At 36.0% G+C, this 13,340-nt stretch overlaps 1 long non-coding RNA gene across 6 annotated transcripts in view; it reads left to right on the forward strand.

The window, feature by feature from the left end:
* LOC309659105 overlaps window positions 1–13,340 on the forward strand; it is a 442,553-nt gene that overhangs the window by 46,185 nt on the left and 383,028 nt on the right. For all 6 annotated transcript variants that reach the window (XR_014262598.1, XR_014262599.1, XR_014262600.1 and 3 more), the window contains exon 3: window positions 7,370–7,524. This is a non-coding gene — a long non-coding RNA (uncharacterized lncRNA). The remainder of the gene's footprint in view (window positions 1–7,369; window positions 7,525–13,340) is intronic.

Below are 13,340 nucleotides of genomic sequence, written 5' to 3' on the forward strand. Positions count from 1 at the left end.
CAGACAAGTTCCGCATTTAGGATTTTGCTCTGACTCTGAATGGGTCAATTTTCCCCAAATATCTTTATGGGTGAGGTCCCTCACTTCTTCAAATTTTTGGCTCAACTATCACCAAAAGGAGGTCTACCCATACCAGCCTAAGTAAAAGTATAATCCACCCCCAGGCCCCGCCTACAATTGAAAACCCTTTCCTTGTTCTTTCATTCCATAAGGCTCATTGCCTTTTAATGTAAAATATCATTTATGTGTCCATGTTTATCATTATCTGCTGCCCCATCGCTTCTAGAATATAAGCTCCACAAAGGCAGGCATCTTTGTTTGATTCACTAAAGTATCTTTGGAAAGTGAAATAAAACCTGGCTCATTGTGGGCCATCAATACATTTTTTTTTTTAAGTTGAATTAAGTGAAAAGGAGACAGGAACAAATCATGTTTTGGCCTACATGTAAATGATAGCATTAAATTGTCAATTGTCCTTGGAAACAATTGGAGAAAAGTTAGAAAATCTTTTTTTTCCCCCCTTTAAAAATCAGCAAATTGTATAGAATTGAGAATTTACCTTGGAGCAATTTAGAATCCATGTGTTGTTTGAATTTTGACTAAGCAATGTCTTTAAGTTCACCAAATTAATCAAGCAAACAAACCTGAGTCTAAATGCAGACTTCCTTACGAAGTACATATTAAATGACCTTACAAGTATAGGAGGGAACTGCTCCCAGGAGTGGGGTTGACCGGTGTCAGAAGCTAATAAAGGTTTGAATATTAAAATAAATAGAATTAAATTAAATTCAGCATTAATGATCATGAACAATGAAGTAAGTTTCCAATGCTATATATCAGAAAGACCTTCATAAGAAAAAATGTCATTTGATTAGTTTCAATAAGCTTTATTATGCTCAACAAATCAAGGGATGATCTACTTAATTTTTCATATTAAAAGTTTGTAATTTTCATCTAGTTTAATGTTCACAGGCTTTCAGAATTTTTGTTCACTTGATATTTTTTAATTAAATCCTTAGGTTGTGAAGTTTTTCCCTTAAAGTAAAATCTTCCTTGCATTTTACAAATAAAAGTTACCTGTTGCAATATTCAAATAACATATATTATGCCTCTGCTCCATCAGCATATTGACAGATTTGCTGCTGAGACATAATGGGTTGTTCTCTTGGTTAAGTCTTAAACTATACTGAGTATTACATATGAAAAACTGCAAGTAGTGATTTGATAGAATGTCCTCACCTTCTTTTTCCTGTCCTTTATGTTTCATTATGAGGAATTGAAATATAACCCTAAGCAAGACCCCGTTGCAAAATCATTCCTTTCCCTTTTGAGTAATGATTTTCTGGTAGTGAAAATGTGAAATAATGAAAAGGTTAGAATATGCTTTAATTCATTCTTGCAAAGGTTATGATTACATCATTATTTGGGTCAAAATCAAATCATTGCTTCCATTCTTCATATGTTAGACAGATTAGTGTCAGATAAGTACAGCATAGTATTTGTGTCAACACTTAAGGATAATATGTTATTGTAAACCTTTATTAATCTTAATGACTTTCAAATGTACCTCGTGCTTGAATATTTATTTCTTTAAATGTCAACTCACCTTTTAAGCTATTGCTCATGTAAAACAAAAAGCAATCTACCTAGACTCAGGAAATGTTTCTCATGTGGCTGTTTAAACATAGCAACCAGGATGTAAAGAGTTTGAAAATCAATTACATGCTTTCAGAATCTAATCAGCAACACTTGATTGGAAGTATCAACCCACAAGTACGGAAAAAGGAAATCGCTTCAATAAACGTCACTGATATTTCCTAGCATTTTGTACTTCGGTACCAACAGGAAACTAAGAAATGTTGCTAGGATGTTAGCGTCAAATGTTTCAGCCTTCATGACCATTCATTTTAAATATATTTAATTCATTCAAACAAGTAAGGATTAGCGTCATAGTAAACTGTCACCAGTCTATGAATAAGCAAGTACACCTATGTCTCTTACCCCCCTGGGACAATTACACCCTCTACATGGGTCTGTATTATTATCTCTGAAACTTTCCAGTTGCATTACTGTCACCCATGTGCTTGAAAATCCAGGTTTACTGTCAAACCATAATAATACAAAGAGATTTAATCTTTTGAACTGTAAAATATATTAAATCTAATAATAGGCATGAAGAAAAAAATCCACACCACATGTCAATTAAAACTTCCTAATTTGAACATATGTATGGTACATTTCTATTAAATTTTTGTTTGTTTTCTCAAAGGATTATTATGTTCTGTATACTTAAATCTAAAATGTTGCTATCTCACAGTCTTAATAAATAATACTCTATGGCTCCTTATTAACTTTAAATGATTTTTAAATTTTAAAACTGATTAAATGTTTAATTTTATTTTTATTACTATTTTTTATCCTGGAGGGACACTTGAGAAACTGGTCAAGTCTCAGAAAATCTCTATGTTAAAAAAAAAAATCTCTATAGAACACTATACATAAGAATGATTAGTAATTGTAGATATCATAGCCTGCAAATAATTTTCAGTGATCTTTTAATTAGACAACATTTTCCTCTAGGTCTGTTTATTTTGGCCAATGCATAAATTCTAGTTTTATATTTAGTTTTCTCTTCTCTTCCCACAAAGAACACCGACTCTAATGAAAATTATTAATGTAGGAATAGGAAATTGCAGCTTCTTCCTCCCTTTTTTCGTTAAAAAAGCTCTGCTCGATACTGTTTCTTTATCTAACTAGGCCTAAATATAACAAATTACGACTATACGATATTCTAGTGAGGTATGTTTTCTGGCATATAACATGTAAAATAGTAGGGCTTTTTGGCTTGATGTAGTTCAGTGATTTAAGTTGAATAAAGAAAAGGTGGATATATTTTCTGGAAAAATAAATATATAAAAAGCAGATACTAGAGGGGAGTTAACACTTAGAAACAGAGAAAACCACAGGGTAAAAGGTGAGTTTCTCATTTGTTTTGCTTTTAGCCTGAGACTACTCCAGAGTTACATCTGACAGGGAGGCTAAAGCTTCAATAGAAATCAGCCTCATTCTTGTGGAGAACTAGAAGACAGAGTTCAGGGCAGTCATAGCTTCTGGAATCTGAAGGTGAAAATGGCAGAAAGTACAGAGTTAGGGAGGAGAAGCCCCAAACTCTGTGTATAAATTTTACCCAAATATCTGACTGACCCCTGAACCAGACAAGCATGGGACTGACTTCAAAAAAGCCAGCTACAGCTCAAAGAAGAGAACGTAAATTTAGCTGCCTCCCATTTCAAAGCAACCATTCAAAGCAAATGGATTTCAAAGCAACCATTTTAACTACTCATCACAATATTCTTCTTCTTCTCTCCAAGTCACATTTTGAGGCTGAGAAGATTCAGAGAAAGGAACCCTTCTTAATCATATACTTGTATTTAAAGGAAGGGGGAAAAAACTGCACAATTTTGTTGGTCAGATCTTCCAGTTGGCTTACAAGTCGTCTTTTTTTTTTTTTTTTCACACACACACAGTATATTTTATTTTTACAAGAGATAAATAGACTGACACCAAGCATTGTACATGGATGACCACAACAAAAGCAACAATGATTGCAATTACCCTACATGAAACACACTCATACTATGTCATAATATTGACGTTCAGTCCAGTAATCCTCCACTGTAACAGCTCCTTTACTTTGCAGTGAAAATTGATTTGTATATTCTTTGCCTCTGAGTCCTTGTGGGATTTTTTTTTTTTTAATTCAGACAGAAAGTCACAAAAATTATACTCATCCTCATCAGTTCACTCAGTCCCATGTAATTAATTGTTTTTTTTCATCTTGATCTTTTGTTAGCACTTTTATGTGTTCATCAGTTTTTCATCAGAGTTCTGAAAATGCTTATTCATTCAGTTCAGCAGTACAGTCAGTGACCAGAAACCTGCACTTGTCAGAGTCTTTTCCATGAATTTCTTGAAGATGAAACCCTTTTATAGGAACATATTTGCAAAATCATCAGAGTACACCCAGAACTGTCTGTAAATGACAAAAGACTTAAAAATGACCACAGTAAAAGATTTGATGAAAGTTCATAATAATGCAGTTGACAAGAAAATTAGTTATTTCTGAGATATACATTTTAAAGTAATAACTAGGATTATGACTTATAACATTATACCAGAACATATAAGATTTTTAGAAGTTTCATGTAATGTCTGGAACATTTATATTAACATATTTCCATACATATTTCCATACAAATACAAATATAAGATTTTTAGAAATTTCATGTAATGTCTGGAACATTTATATTAACATATTTCCATACATATTTCCATACAAATACAAATATAAGATTTTTAGAAATTTCATGTAATGTCTGAAACATTTATATTAACATATTTCCATACAAATAACCCAATGAAAGTTTAGTATTAGTTGTATTGTTTGTTTTTTTAAACTGCAGGTTCTTATTAGGCATCAATTTTATACACATCAGTGTATACATGTCAATCCCAATCGCCCAATTCAGCACACCACCATCCCCACCTCACCGCAGTTTTCCCCGCTTGGCGTCCATATGTCCATTCTCTACATCTGTGTCTCAACTTCTGCCCTGCAAACTGGCTCATCTGTACCACTTTTCTAGGTTCCACATACATGCATTAATATATGATATTTGTTTTTCTCTTTTTGACTTACTTCACTCTGTATGACAGTCTCTAGATCCATCCACGTCTCAACAAATGACTCAATTTTGTTCCTTTTTATGGCTGAGTAATATTCCATTGTATATATGTACCACAACTTCTTTATCCATTCGTCTGTTGATGGGCATTTAGGTTGCTTCCATGACCTGGCTATTGTAAATAGTGCTGCAATGAACATTCGGGTGCATGTGTCTTTTTGAATTACGGTTTTCTCTGGGTATATGCCCAGTAGTGGGATTGCTGGGTCATATGGTAATTCTATGTTTAGCTTTTTAAGGAACCTCCATATTGTTCTCCATAGGGGCTGTATCAATTTACATTCCCACCAACAGTGCAAGAGGGTTCCCTTTTCTCCACACCCTCTCCAGCATTTGTTGTTTGTAGATTTTCTGATGATGCCCATTCTAACAGGAGTGAGGTGATACCTCATTGTAGTTTTGATTTGCATTTCTCTAATAATTAGTGACGTTGAGCATCTTTTCATGTGCTTCGTGGCCGTCTGTATGTCTTCTTTGGAGAAATGTCTATTTAGGTCTTCTGCCCATTTTTGGATTGGGGTGTTTGTTTCTTTGATATTGAGCTGAATGAGCTGTTTATATATTTTGGAGATTAATCCTTTGTCCGTTGATGCATTTGCAAATATTTTCTCCCATTCTGAGGGTTGTCTTTTCGTCTTGTTTATGGTTTCCTTTGCTGTGCAAAAGCTTTGAAGTTTCATTAGGTCCCACTTGTTTATTTTTGTTTTTATTTCCATTACTCTAGGAGGCGGATCAAAAAAGATCTTGCTGTGATTTATGTCAAAGAGTGTTCTTCCTATGTTTTCCTCTAAGAGTTTTATAGTGTCCAGTCTTACATTTAGGTCTCGAATCCATTTTGAGTTTATTTTTGTGTATGGTGTTAGGGAGTATTCTAATTTCATTCTTTTACATGTGGCTGTCCAGTTTTCCCAGCACCGCTTATTGAAGAGACTGTCTTTTCTCCATTGTATATCTTTGCCTCCTTTGTCATAGATTAGTTGACCATAGGTGCGTGGGTTAATCTCTGGGCTTTCTATCTTGTTCCATTGATCTATGTTTCTGTTTTTGTGGCAGTACCATATTGTCTTGATTACTGTAGCTTTGTAGTATAGTCTGAAGTCAGGGAGTCTGATTCCTCCAGCTCCATTTTTTTGCCTCAAGACTGCTTTGGCTATTCGGGGTCTTTTGTGTCTCCATACAAATTTTAAGATGATTTGTTCTAGCTCCGTAAAAAATGCCATTGGTAATTTGATAGGGATTGCATTGAATCTGTAGATTGCTTTGGGTAGTATACTCATTTTCACAATGTTGATTCTTCCAATCCAAGAACATGGTATATCTCTCCATCTGTTGGTATCATCTTTAATTTCTTTCATCAGTGTCTTATAGTTTTCTGCATACAGGTCTTTTGTCTCCCTAGGTAGGTTTATTCCTAGGTATTTTATTCTTTTTGTTGCAATGGTAAATGGGAGTGTTTCCATAATTTCTCTTTCAGATTTGTCATCATTAGTGTATAGGAATGCAAGAGATTTCTGTGCATTAATTTTGTATCCTGCAACTTTACCATATTCATTAATTAGCTCTAGCAGTTTTCTGGTGGCAGTTTTAGGATTCTCTATGTATAGTATCATGTCATCCGCAGACAGTGACAGTTTAGTGTCATGTATCTGCAATGAAAGTATACAGCATTGTTTTGAAACTCTGAACATATTCCCTGTGTTTCATCATCATTTCTAGCCCTTCTTTAATCTACTGGCCATTACTGATTTACCATGCCTATAGGTTCTGTCATTTCCAGATGTCATATAAGTGGAATAATTCAGTATGTAGACTTTTGCTACTGGCTTCTTTCATTTTACCCTATACATTTAATATTCATCCATATCCTTTCATGGCATTTTAGTTCATTTATTTTTCTTCATTGAAGAATATTGCAGTGTTTGAATGTACCACACTTTGTTTATCCATTCATCTATTTCTCTCTTGATTGTCTTTGTCCCTTGTGAAATACCAGTTGACTGCATTTCTGTGCCTCTCCTTCTGGGCTGTTTCTATGGTTTAATTGATCTATGTGTCTATTCTTGAGCCAATATCATGCTCTCTTGATTACTGTAGCTTTATAGTAATTCTTGAAATCAGGAATTGTTAGCACTACAGCTATGCTGTTAATCTTCTATTATTGTTTTGGCTGTTTTAGGTCTTTCTCCTTTCCACATTAACTTGATATTAGTGTGTCAATATCAAGAAAAGAGCTCACTGGAATTTTGATTGGAATTGCATGGAATATATAGATACAGTTAAGAAGAATAAACATCTTAATAATATTGATTTTTCCAGTCAGTATACACAGAATAACTCTTGATTTATTTAATCTTTGGTTTCTTTTATCAGCATTTTATAGTTTTGCACATATAGTTCCTATACATATTTTGTTAGATTTATATTTAAGTACTTCATTTTTATGGTACAATATACATGGTATGTTTTTTTTTTGTTTTTAATATTAACTAGAAATTTATTTTATTTATTTTTGGCTGTGGTGGGTTTTTGTTTCTGTGCGAGGGCTTTCTCTAGTTGCGGCAAGCGGGGGCCACTCTTCATCGCGGTGCGCGGGCCTCTCACTGTCGCGGCCTCTCTTGTTGCAGGGCACAGGCTCCAGACGCGCAGGCTCAGTAGTTGTGGCTCACGGGCCCAGTTGCTCCGCGGCACGTGGGATCTTCCCAGACCAGGGCTCGAACCCGTGTCCCCTGCATTGGCAGGCAGATTCTCAACCACTGCACCACCAGGGAAGCCCAACATGGTATGTTTTAATTTCAAATTTCATTGACGTATTAAATGTATGTGTGTTTATATTTATATGTACGGTATATATACAAAATACATATATATGTATGTATAGCATATACACAAAAATATATACTAAACCATGAATCCTGTGACCTTGTTATGGTCCTTTATTATTTCCATAATTTTCCAAAATTATATTTTTCTGCAGAGACAGTCATGTCATCTGCAAGTATAGACAGCTTTATTTAATCCTTTCCAAGCCAAATACTTTCTCTTTGTTTTTTTTTTTTCTTGTTTTAAAGTACTAGCTAAAAATCTCACTAAAACGGAGAGTAGGAAGAGTAAAAGAGAATATCTTTCCTTTTTTCTGGATTTTAGTGAGAAAGTTTTCCACTTCTTAACATGATATATAAATATTTTTATGTCACGTAATGCTTGTGTCTGGTTTTGGTATTATGGTAATGCTGACCTCATAGAATGAGTTTCCTCAGCTTCTGTTTTCTGGAAGAGATTGTGGTAATTGGCACCCTTTCTTTTGATTTGGTAAAATTCACCGGTGACTATCTGAACTGAAGGTTTCTTTTTTGGAAGGTTTTTGATTATTGATACAATTTTTTTTTTAATAGATATGGGCCTGATCAGATTACCTGTCTCTCCTTGTGTAAGTTTTAAGCATTTGTGTCTGTGAAGAAATCATTCTGTTTCATCTAAATTATAGAGTTCTGCTTGTTGTTCTTTACTGCCTTTTTAACATTCATGAAACAGGTCAGGATGACGTCTCTTTAATTTCTGATACTGGTAATTATTTTTTCTTTTCTTTTCTTTTTCTGTTAACCTGGCTAGAGGTTTATCAGTTTTGCTGGTCTTTTCAAAGAAGTTTTTGGTTTCATTGATTTTCTCTACTAAAGTTTTCTGTTTCAATAACTTATGCTCACATATGTATTATTTCTTTTTACTTTCTGTTTACACTAATATTAAATTGTTCTTCATTCTCTAGTTTCCTGAGGTGGAGCTCAGATTACTGATTATAGATCTTTCTTCTTTCTGAATATATGCACTTAATTTTCCTCTCAGCACTGCTTTCTCTGTATCTACAATTTTTTAAAAATTTTTAATTCTATATAATTGCTTTTTAAAATTCCTCTTGAGACTTTTCTCTGTGATCCACATGAGCTTGAGAAAAATGTATCTTTTATTGTTGTTGAGTGGAGTAGTCTATAAATGCCAGTTATATTAGTTTGATTGCTATTACTGTCCAGGTCAAGTCTATCCTTACTGATTCTGTACCTACTTGATCTATCAGTTTTTGCTTCACATATATTGAAAGCTTGATGTCAGATTCCACAACTTTAGGAGTTTTATGTCTTTTTGGAGAATTGATACTTTTATTAATATGTAATGTCCCACCTTTTCCTTGGTATTTTTAATTAAAAAAAATTTTTTTTAACATCTTTATTGGAGTATAATTGCTCTACAATGTTGTGTTAGTTTCTGCTGTATAACAAAGTGAATCAGCTATATGTATACATATATCCCCGTATCTCCTCCCTCTTGCATCTCCCTCCCACCCTCCCTATCCCACCCCTCTAGGTGGTCACAAAGCACCGAGCTGATCTCCCTGTGCTATGCGGCTGCTTCCCACCAGCTATCTATTTTACATTTGGTAGTGTATGTATGTCCATGACACTCTCTCACTTCGTCTCAGCTTACCCCCACTGGAATGGTTTTGACCCAGAAAGAATGTCACCAATAAACAGTCTCAGTATGAAACAAGATAGAGAACAACCCCTCAGGGAGCTGACTGTAAGGCTGGAGGCAAGGCCCCTCCTACACTTTTCTTCACTCCCACATGGAGCAAAAGACTCAGTTATGTGTTTATTCCAAATCTTGTAAAGCAGCACTGGCTGTAGGGGCTAACCCTGCCCTTTGTTTCCAGGTGTCCCAAGCTGATTCTTAAATCAGCTTTGTTGAAATTAATATGCCTACTCCAAAGTTTTTAGTTTAGTATTAACTTCATATGCCTTTCTTATTCCCTTTACATTTTTTGAATTATTGGAATTTATTTTTAGAATAGTTTTGAGCTTGCAGAAAAATTGAGCAGAATGTTCAGAGTTCCCATATACTCCCCCTCCCACTCCTTCCCTTGCCCTCATTATTAACATCTTGCCTTGGTGTGGTAAGCATGTTAAAATTGAACCTACATTGATACATTGTTATAAAATAAAGTCAGTTATTTTAAGGGCTCACATTCTTTGTGATCTACAGTTCTGTGGGTTTTGTCAAAGGCATGATGTTATGTACCCACCATTACCACCACATCATGTGGAATAGTTTTACTGCCCTAAAAATCCTGCCTGCTCTAGCTGTTCATCCTTCCCTCCTCCCCTCCCCAATCCCTGGCAGATTGTTCTTTTTTTCACTGTGAATGTGATAAATTCCAGATTTTCTCCAAATATATTATGGCAGATTATACTCCAACACGTGGAAGGGAAGTATTATCACAGTAGTTTTTTTTCAAATATAATCAGACTGGGTTTATGCCTCTCCTACAAAGATTGATCATAATAAAGTATATTGTCTCTAACACTTGTTCACCTGAGTTTGGATTATATAAGAACTACTGAAATAGGCCACCAATCTTCCAACTCTTGTGCTAGAAAGAGCCTCTTTTTTTTTTTTTTTTTTTTTTTTTGTCGAAACCACACTAGCCTCTAATGAATTCAGCCAATTAAAGGAACTAAAGGTTTCTTTTCTCATTGTTCCTATGATCTATATACTCTGTGTGCCTACAAGATGCCAGTATTAAGAGTTCATTCCTTGCATATTCTCTGTCCATCACCACTGCCCTATGCTATGAGGAAGTGCTTCTTCTCCACCCCTCACTTGGGTTACAGAAGGATTAGTCTGTATAACCACTTACTCTAGGCTAAGTGAGGGCTTTGAGTGCCTCATAAGGCCTCTTTAGCCATAGTTCTTGATGCTCTGGACTTATTGGCATGTTCATAGGAGTTTTTGTGGAAATGTAGTTACCTGGAAGTGCTGAGGTGTCTGTTCGCTTGTTTGAAACTTGAGTAACGTAAACACCTTGTTCTTCTGCTTAATCCCCAAGGATTGACATGGGGATGGTTCAATTTCTCCCTTTAGTATATTCAGTAGACTAACGCAGCAATGTGCTGTGTTCTCCTTCAATAGTCCTTGTTGCTCCCATTTACTACCCACATGGTAAGAAAGCTGTCCTACATGTTTATCTCAAACTTACATGGAGAAATTTGAGAAGAGTCAATTAGTAGAACCATCCATAATGCCAACTACTAGTAAGGGTCTATAGAGGCAAACATAGATACATATATCCATATCTGTCTGTCTGTCTATCTATCTATCTATCTATCTATATCTCCTCTGGAAATTTTTTTCCGTGATACATTAGTTGGTGGGAACGAATTTTTCATAGAATATGTAAAGGCCATTCTGTGTGTACATGTTTGTATATATTTCATAATTTTCCATGTATATGTAGATAGAAATCTACACACCAAAGTTCTACTTCATTTATGTAATTATTAAGGTTATTTTTATAATGAAATGTTAAGATTTCAAAGAATTTTTATCTCCTAATTTTCTCCCAAATATTAATTTAATTACATAGGGGAACATGTCATCTAAATTCCTAAATAGTTATATCAATATTGATGCTAATTTTCAACGCTTTTTTCATCAAGTGTATATATTAATAAGATGTGTGAAATTTTTTAATTCTAGTGATAGCTTTAGGTATAGATTTTTTTTTGATTTCTATGTGTGTGGTGTGTTTTATTATATATTAGTCTCTTAAATCAAATAGAAAACAAAAAGTGGAGCTACAAACCAAAGTTACAACAGTATTAGCTTTTCTCATCGCCCGTCTATCTACTTTTGCCAGAGGTCTTTATTTCTTCATAAGGCTTTGAGCTACTGTGCAGGGTCCTTGACTCCAACCTGAAGAACTCCCTGTGGCAGGCGGGTCTGGTGGTTAAGAACTCTCTCAACTCTTGATTAACTGGGAATGTCTTGATTTCTCCCTCATTTTCGAAGGAAAGTTTTGCTAGATATAGGATTCTTGGTTGACGGTTTCTTTCCTTCAACACTTGAAGTACATTGAGCCATGCCATCTGGCCTCCGAGGCTCCTGATGAGAAATCTGCTCATGACCTTCCTGGCAAATCTTCTCTCAGCTTCATAGAACTTTCATAATGTACCTTATCGTGTCTTATGCAGCAGAACATTTTGTATAGTATCGTGAAGTCAGTTAAGTTGCAACATTATTTTGAGACCAGAATTTAAGGAAAAGGAATTGAATATTTCAAGTGTAGAGATTATGAGGTCTTTAAAATTATTACAGATTTTCAAACGAGAAATAAAAAGGCCACTGAAGTATCCTACAGATTTTAATTTATAACAAAGTGAATACCAATGTCTAATAACACACGTAAAGAAAAATTTCTTTGGGATCCTTTTTCCTAAGTGTAAAGGGGCCTTGAACTCAAGAAGTGAGAAAACCCCTGTGGTTTACCCCCAGCTGTGATGCGTCCATTTCTTGCTCTGACCTCAGAGTGCACCACTGTGATGTACTTCACAGAGCCCTGTAAAAGGGGCAGCTGGGCCCAGGTTTTTGGTCCTTAGAGCCCAGGAAGCTGCTTTTGGTGACCTGACGGCCTTGGACCTACAGTTAGCTTGTTTTTTCCTTGTTGCTGCCATTTTGTTGATTTGTTTTTCTCTTTTCTCTACTCTTTTTTATTTTTCTCATTTTTCTTTCTTCTTTGCCTTCTTCTCATTTTTCTCTCTTTATCATTTCTTTTAGTTTTAAATTTTTTCTTCTCCATTTTTTGGTGTGTCTTTTCCATTTCTTCTGCTTTCTTTTCTTCCTTTGTTCTTTTTCTCATTTGTATCTTAATTTTAGTTAGTATTGCTAGATTAGTACAGTTAGCATAGTCAGTACTGTTGGTATAGTTAGCATAGCTGGTGTAGTTAATACTTGATTAGCATAGTTAGTGTAGTTAGTGCTAGTTAGCGCCGTTGGTACAGTTAGCGTAGTTAGCGTTGTTAGTAGAGACAGCACACTTAGCACTGTTAGTACAGTTAGCATTGTTAGTTAGCGTAGTTAGCGTTGCTAGGTAGTGCTGTCAGTCAGTGTAGTTAGCAGGTCACCACGATGCAGGGCCTCACAGCCAACTCTGCTGACAAGGAGGCTCATATTGATGGCTTTGAGATCCTCCGCACCATTGGTGAAGGCACCTTCGGTAAAGTGAAGTTGGCGCGGCACATTCTGACCGGGACACAGGTGGCTCTCAAGGTGGTTAAGAAAAGGCGTCAGAGCGTCGCAAGTGCCCAGGCACTTTTCCGGGAAGTGTGCGGTATGAAGCTCCTGAATCACCCCAATATTGTAAAACTGCTGGGGGCGATTAACACAGAGGAGGCATTTATTCTGGTGATGGAGTACCTCAGTGGGGGGGACATGTACCACTATTTGAAGATCCATGGCCGTATGACAGAGGCGGAGGCCCGAGGCCCGTTCCGGCAGCTGCTCTCCGCCCTGCAGCACTGCCACCAGAGGGGCATCGTGCATCGGGACCTGAAGCCACTGAACCTCCTCTTTGATTCGAACATGAATATCAAACTTGCAGACTTTGGCCTCAGCAACAAGTGTGATGACTCTGGACAAATGGACACAATCTGCGGCACACCCCCTTACTGTGCCCCGGAAATCTTCCTGGGGCAGAGCTACAGCGGCCCTGCGGTGGACGTGTGGAGCCTGGGAGTAGTGCTCTACGCCATGGTAACTGGGTCCCGGCCC

Source organism: Balaenoptera physalus (assembly GCF_965194825.1).
Source record: "Balaenoptera physalus genome assembly, contig: SUPER_3_unloc_7, whole genome shotgun sequence".
Lineage (NCBI taxonomy): Eukaryota > Metazoa > Chordata > Mammalia > Artiodactyla > Balaenopteridae > Balaenoptera > Balaenoptera physalus.